Raw genomic sequence first — 6,000 nt, 5'->3', positions numbered from 1 at the left:
TCTATATCAGGAAACTTACCTTTATCATTTTACTGCAAAAATGAGGATGTAAGCCATTATGAGCCACTGTCAAAATTTTAGCTTTCATTTCCTTATTTTCATAGCTTGAGAAATGATTGAGGCAGACAATTCTGAATGGGCACAGTCTAGATGCTATTGCTGTTATGTGTTACAATTCATTGTAGAATTAAGTAGGTCCGTTTCTGTAATATGGTATGTCGTGCCTCCACCCGGCACTTAGTCTCCACGGTACATGCATGCTGCTAAACTGCTGTTTTTCTTTAATCTCATTGGTCCAACTTCCTTTCAAATAAATTTATACTTACTAAAAGAGTGCATAATCACATGCTATTTTACCGAAATGTTCTCTTAGAGTTATGCATTTGTCAAAATGCTGGAGTACACAGGCTTGTAATCAACCTTGCATAACTCCTTGTTTATTTAAGGAGATAGATTAGTCAAATATGATTCAACTTTACAATATTTATTTTCCCTTTAAACTGTTTTTCAGTAGTCCCATGTTTCTGATTGCAGCAGTCTAAATTTTTGGTCCCCTTGGAGTCATCAGCATCTTCTGCTACAAATTTGTTTAGATCTAAATTTGCAGCTCAATTTTAACCATAGGTTTTAGGACAGGTGCAGGTTGATATATTTCTACCTTTTTATTAATTATAAATATTGTTCAATCCTGCAGGATTCAGAGGAAACGGAAGTTTATAAATTTAAATTTTGGTAGGTTGTACCCCTGCATTATTTGGCAAAGTATCCAACACCATAGACAACTTTGCTACCTTTCAAAATGACCTTGACTGTGTATCTGAATGGTCTAACAATTGGCATCTCCAATTGCATCTGCTAACAAATGTTCGGTCCTGCACATTGGTAGTAGAAATAAGAACTTCAAATATATGCTGGCTGGTAATTATGTAAAAGTTGACCCACACTCTGTCAAGGACCTAGGAGTACTCATTTCTAAAGATCTAAGTCCCAAGCTCACTGTAACATCATTGCAAAAAAGGCTTTAAGAGTTGTAAATCTTATTTTACGAAGCTTTCTCTCTGGTAACACTGTACTCCAAACTAGGGCATATAAAACCTTTGCCAGACCTATACAATTACTGTTCACCTGCCTAGAACCCTCACTGTATTTCAGACATCATTACATTAGAGAGGGCCCAGAGATATTTTACTAGGAGAGTTCTCAAATCTTCTGCTCGAAATAAAATTCCCTATACTACCAGGCTTAAATTCTTAGGTCTAGAAAGCTTCAAACTACGTCATCTACATTTTGACCTAGGCTTACTTCATAAGATTATTTACCAAAATGTTCTATCTGTAAATGAATACTTCAATTTCAACCATAATAATACAATGGCATCAATAGATTTAAACTCAATGTAATTCACTCTAATCTTAATTGTAGGAAATATGACTTTTACAATAGAGTAATAAATGTCTGGAACAATCTACCTGATCCTGTTAGTCTCTCTAATCCCCATACCTTTTATCGTAAATGGTCCACAGTGGACCTTTCATGTTTCTTAAGAGGTCCCTAAGGGGGCGTGCATAAGTGCACCAGCGTGTCTACCATCCCTGTCCTACTGTTCCCAATTATCATTCTAAATAAATAAATAAAATTTAATTTTTATAAGCATGTATTTGAACTGAAAATTCAAGATTGTGCAACATTTTCCATTTGTATATCAAGTGGTTTACAAAACTAAACATCTTAGGAACTGATTACCACCCTGAGTCCTTGTACACCGCCCTGAGTCCTTTGGGAGAAGGGCGGTATAAAAGTTTAATTAATTAAATAAATAAATAAATAAATACCAGGAATTTACTAATATTACATTGCAATTTTTTTTTGGATGTTTTGTCTTTGTCATTATTATGGTATTATAATGGCAGCAATGACCTCTATTACAAAGAAATAAAATCATAAAAGATTGCACAAGTATAATAATGAAGGCTGTAGGATTTGAAGGTATAGTTTAATTGCAGTAATACAGAATTTATCCACAATATTGGTAATGGTAGCTTTAGAATCAGAAAATAGAAATATATCAAAAGTCTGTCCTAGATCTTTTTTTAAAGATATGAAATAAGATAATTTCTTATATCCCTGTAAAAATTGCAGAACAGCAGTACATGGACACTGGTTTTAATCTCCTCCAAACTCCATGGACAAACTTGTTTGAATAAGATTTTGATATTTTTAAAACAGTTTTTTTAAATATAAAAGAAAATCAGTTGAGTTTATTTTGGTGTTGAATTGACTTCCATGTGGCTTTTAGACATTGGGTTTCAAAACCTGGATAACCAGGATCTAATGGTTAGCTGAATTTTTACAGTACAGATATGGTGGGTCTAATTTGTTTGGAAGAGTTAGGTGTTTCCACACTGAAATCAGTGAGACTTAAAAATACTTTAAAATACTTCAATGTTTTAATTCAATTTACTGGGCTTGAGGATCGATTCAATAAAACCTAAAGGGCATAATTCTGAAAGCTTTGGAGTTTGTTGTAATACTGGTCAGATTGTACCCTGGGAGTATGCTTCCTTGGTTTGGTTTATGGTGCTATGAATTATCATTGTAATGTCCTTCCTGTCAAAGACTACTTCAGCTTTAATTGCAATAATATAAGAGCAACCAATAGATTTAAACTTAATGTCAACCGCTTTAATCTAGATTGCAGAAAATATGACTTCTGTAACAGAATCATCAGTGCTTGGAATACTTTACCTGACTCTGTGGTCTCTTCTCATAATCCTAAAAGCTTTAACCAAAAACTTTCTACTATTGACCTCACCCCATTCCTAAGAGGACCATAAGGGGCGTGCATAAGCGCACAAAGCCTCCCCCATCAGCGAAAAAAATCCAACAAAGAATCATTCCCAGAGAGAAATCATCCAGATGCCCTAAGCTCTATGGTCTCCCGAAGATACACAAAGAAGGAACCCCACTTAGACCCATAGTCAGCTCCATAGGCTCACCTCTACAAAACCTAGCCAAATTTCTCACCAAACAACTACAGCCCTATGCAGAATCCATCACCTCACATGTAAAAAACTCATTCCAGTTCATAGAGATCATAAAGAAACAAAACTTACAGCCCAGCGACCTACTCGTGAGCTTTGATGTCATATCCCTCTTCACCCAAGTGCCAATCAAAGAAGCCTTGACAGCTATCCAAAACAAATATAACCCCCCCAAGCACATCCTAGATCTGACCAACCACTGCCTATCCAACACATACTTCATCTATAATGGACAAAAATACAAACAAGTAGAAGGAGCACCCATGGGATCACCCTCTCACCTGTCATTGCCAATCTCTACATGGAACACTTTGAAACCCAAGCTCTAGAAAAATCTGATCACAAACCCAAACTCTGGCTCAGATATGTAGACGACACCTTCATAATCTGGCCACACGGGAAAGAAAAACTTGACAACTTCCTCACACACCTCAATAGCCTACACCCCAAAATACAGTTCACCATGGAAACAGAAGTTAATAACCAACTTCCCTTCCTGGATGTCTTAGTCTACAGAAACCCAATGGCTCCCTAGGACACACCATCTACCAGAAGAAAACACACACAAACCGCTATCTGCACGCACTCTCACACCACCACCCAGCACAGATCAACTCCGTAGCCAAGACACTCATCTCCAGAACAAAATGCTTAGCTGATGAACAACACCTAAAAACCGAACTAGACACTCTCACTAACGTACTAACATCCAATGGATTCCAAAGAAATAAGATTACCAAGCTAATCCAAAAAGAACCCCCCACTAAAATCCAAGACAGAGAACAAGAAAACGGCACAGCCCTCCTCCCATATATAAAAGGCACCACAGACAGAATCAGCAAGATCCTCCACAAACACAACATCAAGGCAGCATTCTGCACAAACCAAAAAATATCCACCATCCTAAGAAACCCCAAAGACAAAATTGAGTTAGAAAATCAAGGAGTATATGAAATCCCATGCACCACCTGCCCCACCACATACATTGGACAAACCAACAGAAGAATAAGTGCACGATTGAAGAACACAAGAACTCATTCAAAAAGAGGAACCAACTTCTTCCCTGGTCCAACACTTTAAAGTCACAGGACATGATATTGACTTTAAAAGACCAGAACTATCGCCAAAACTGAACACTTTAACAACAGAATAATCAGAGAAGCCATTGAGATAGAAAACGCCCACACAGCATGAACAAACGAGATGATACCTCCGCCTACCAGCCATTTGGAAACCCGCCTTATTGATAAACGAGTCCCTAACACGAGGAATGACACCAGACCCACACTCACGAGGTCCACACAGGATGTCACCACCGCACATCCACCCAGAAAGCAGACCCAAACCCACACTGATCATGAAGCACGACCAAGGACCAGAAGCCAGACTGCAGCTGCAACATTAGCCATTTCAAACCCCTCCAATCCAGACATGCAGCAGACTGACACCCACTATGAAGATGTGGCACGACCACAAAGCCGAACAGCAGCTATGCAGCTCACCAGCTCAAATCCCCCTGCAACACAGACTAAACTGAGCACAACCAAGCCCCCACCAAACAGGACACACCCCCAGCCAATCAGAGCACACAAAAAAACAAAAACCCCATCCAATCAGAGCACAGCCAAGCTTCCACCCAATCAGTTCAAACCCCCACTAGCAGTTAAAAGGAAGAAACAGCTGCGATCACACACTGCTCCCAGAAGCACGAAGCTGAAGCCTGAAGATGAAGAATGAGACTTCGTCGAAACGTCGCCAAGACACTTCCAATTTTACACGGGAGAAAACCCGAATAACCAAAGATCTACATACAAACACCCATGAAAACCTCAGAAAACATATATATATATATATGCTTATACCTTTATATACTATATAACCTTTCTGTATGATACTTACATATATTGTTGTGACAAAATAAATAAATAAAAAATAAATAAAATCATATTCTTATCTGATTAAGGTTTATATCACAGATTTGCATCACCAGTGTTGTTAACTCTTAGCCATGTTTTATTACTCTATGAAAATGAAACAATTTATCCAGATTATGCCAACTAAAAATAAACAAAATAATTCTATAATAAATTTGTATTTGCAACTCAGAGCTCATTAACAATTTTAGAGAATCTTCTATCATAAACTATTCCTCTCTGCCGACAATTCTTTTGAATCATCTCCCTTAACAATCCCAGATTCTACAATCTCTGGTTGCTACTACTTCCCCAGAAGGAACTGTGTACTCATTTCCCCCATTGCAGGAATGATTGGAGAGTGGGGGGTTGGTGACCAATCTGGCTTGAACAGCAAGCTGTCTGTTTCAGAGTGGATCAGGTTAGGAAGAAGGCTAAGAACAAACTGTCACTTTTTGTTTTCCTTTGGCAATATTCCTGGGTTTTTAAAGGAAGGGTTTTATACTGAGTCAAACCATGGGTCCTGCAAGTTTAGGGTTGTCTGTACCAGCTGTCCCCAATCTGGTTGTGTTGGATTACACCCCTTGCCATCCAACCTATCTGAGGAGGGAAATGCACACTGGATTGTCAGCAGGTAGCCCAGCCTTATCAGCCCAAGGCTTATTTTAAAATGGAGGTGCCCAGTTATCTAGATCGATGGAGAGGAACTTGTAAAGGTAAGCAGAGACTGAGTTGGTTGGTACTTGAAAGGTCCCTGCTAGAAAATTCCCTAGCTGAAGAATAGTCCGGGAAATAGAAAAAAACATCTCTGAAGACGAAATGCAACCTTGTCTTGTGAGGTTGCCAAGTAAACCAGACAAGCGCGTCTGCGAAGTCATCAGCGTTCAAGCTTGGCTGAAAGGAGACATTGCCTCTTTTCTTCTCCAGCCCTCACTGGGCCTTCTAGGAACTGCTTGTCAGAGGATCCAGGCAAGAAGCAGGAAAAGAAACTTCATTCAATGTTGCCACATCTGTGGTGGGATGAGGTTTGGTCGATGGCTCTTACA

The sequence above is a fragment of the Ahaetulla prasina genome, chromosome 2, assembly GCF_028640845.1.
Source record: "Ahaetulla prasina isolate Xishuangbanna chromosome 2, ASM2864084v1, whole genome shotgun sequence".
Taxonomy (NCBI): domain Eukaryota; kingdom Metazoa; phylum Chordata; class Lepidosauria; order Squamata; family Colubridae; genus Ahaetulla; species Ahaetulla prasina.
This window is presented reverse-complemented; position numbering follows the sequence as displayed.